This window comes from Aotus nancymaae, unplaced genomic scaffold, assembly GCF_030222135.1.
Source record: "Aotus nancymaae isolate 86718 unplaced genomic scaffold, 86718_ANA_hifiasm-v0.15.2.pri h1tg000003l, whole genome shotgun sequence".
In the NCBI taxonomy this organism is placed as follows: Eukaryota; Metazoa; Chordata; class Mammalia; order Primates; family Aotidae; genus Aotus; species Aotus nancymaae.
Window position 1 is genome coordinate 75153609 of NW_026988414.1, and position 2324 is coordinate 75155932.

Below are 2324 nucleotides of genomic sequence, written 5' to 3' on the forward strand. Positions count from 1 at the left end.
TATATTTAAGGCACTTTGCCTGCCAGGCTACGAAGATATTCTCCTAAGTTATATTTTGAAAGAGAAATGAAAGAAGACATTTAAAACCCCAAAGCATATACTATGTTCAAGGATTAGAAGATTCAATGTTGTGAAGATGTGAATTCTCCGCAAATTGATATATATAGTAAATGTAATCCCTTTCAAAGTTCCAGCAGTTTTGTTTTGTGGAATTGATGATGGATTCTAAAACTCACCTGGAAATGAAAAGGACCAAAAATAGCCAGCTCAATCTTGAAGAAGAGAAAGAATGTGGGAGGATTTATGCAACTGTATATTAGACTCATTACACAGTTACTGTAATTAAAACAGTGTGGGATCAGCACTGCATAGTATCAAGAAACAAACCCACACATATAGGCCCACTGGATTTATGATAAAGTCGGAACTCCAGAAGAGAGTGCTAAAGACAGTATTTCCAGTAAACGTTACTAGGTCAATTAGATGACCATACGGGAAAAAACAAAAACGAAGACAAAACTTTGATCCCTACTTTACACACATAAATTCCAGGTGATTTGTAGATCTAAATGTATCATTAGAATAATAAAACTTCTAGAAGTCAACATAGAAAAATATCTTTATGGCTTTGAGGTAGGCAAAGTTTTGTTTTTTGTTTTTTTTTAAGACAGAGTTTCGCTCTTGTTGCCCAAGCTGGAGTGCAATGGAGGGATCTTGGCTCACAGCATCCTCCACCTCCCAGGTTCAAGCAATTCTCCTGCCTCAGCCTCCCCAGTAACTGGAATTACAGGTGCCCATCACCATACCTGGCTGATTTTTTGTATTTTTAGTAGAAACAGGGTTTCACCATGTTAGCCAGACTGGTCTTGAACTCCTGACTTCAGGCGATCTGCCCGCCTCAGCCTCCCAAAGTGCTGGGATTACAGGTGTGAGCCACCACATCCAGCCTCAAAGATTGTTAAACAAGACACCAAAAGTACTAACACAAAGAAAAGAATTCACAAATTTGTGCTCGCTTCGGCAGCACATATACTAAAATTGGAACAATACAGAGAAAATTATCATGGCCCCTGCGCGAGAATGACACGCAAATTCGTGAAGTGTTCCATATTTTTGTACCAAAACAGAGATATAGACCAGTGGAGCATAACAGAGGCCTCAGAAGCAATGCCACATGTCTACAACCATTTGATCTTTGACAAACCAGACAAAAGCAACAGGGAAGTGATTCCCTGTTTAATAAATGGTGTTGAAAAAACTGGCTAGCCATGTTCAGAAAGCTGAAACTGGACCCCTACCTTACACCTTACATTAAAATTAACTCCAGATGGATTAAAGATTTAAACATAAGACCTAATGCCATAAAAACCCTAGAAGAAAACCTAGGCAATACCATTTAGGACATAGGCATAGGCAAGGACTTCATGACTAAAACACCAAAAGCAATGGCAACAAAAACCAAAATAGACAAATGGGATCTAATTAAACTTAAGAGTTTCTGCACACCAAGAGAAACAATCATTAGAGTGAACCAGTAACCAACAGAATGGGAAAAAATTTTTGCAATCTACCCATCTGACAAAGGGCTGATATCCAGAATCTACAAAGAACCAAAGAAGATTTACAAGAAAAAAACAAACAAACCCATTCAAAAGTGGGCAAAGGATATGAACAGACACTTTTCAAAATAAGACATTTATAAGGCCAACAAACATATGAAAAAATGCTCATTATCACTGGTCATTAGAGAAATGCAAATCAAAACCACATTGAGATACTATCTCACGCCAGTTAGAATGGTGATGATTAAAAAATCTGGAGACAACAGATGCTGGAGAGGATGTGGAGAAATAGGAACACCCTTACACTGTTGGTGGGAGTGTAAACTAGTTCAAACATTGTGGAAAACAGTGTGGCAATTCCTCAAGGACCTAGAAATAGAAATTCCATTTGACCCAGCAATCCCATTACTGGATATATACCCAAAGGATTATAAATCGTTCTATTATAAAGACACATGCACACATATGTTCATTGTGGCACTGTTTACAATAGCATAGACCTGGAACCAACCCAAATGCCCATCAATGATAGACTGGATAAAGAAAACATGGCACATCTACATCATGGAATACTATGCAGCCATAAAAAAGGGGATGAGTTCATGTCCTTTGTAGGGATATGGATGAATCTGGAAACCATCATTCTCAGCAAACTGACACAAGAACAGAAAACCAAACACTGCACATTCTGACTCATAGGCTAGTGTTGAACAATGAGAACACATGGGCACAGGGAGGGGAACATCACACACTGGGATCTGT

The 2324-nt window shown here is 38.5% G+C and overlaps 1 non-coding gene across 1 annotated transcript; it reads left to right on the plus strand.

Moving 5' to 3' along the window:
* Window positions 1–1008: 1008 nt before the first annotated feature.
* On the plus strand, window positions 1009–1115 carry LOC135277277 (U6 spliceosomal RNA). Its single transcript, XR_010344896.1, has one exon. It is a non-coding gene; the product is annotated as a U6 spliceosomal RNA (small nuclear RNA).
* The last annotated feature ends 1209 nt before the right edge of the window (window positions 1116–2324 follow it).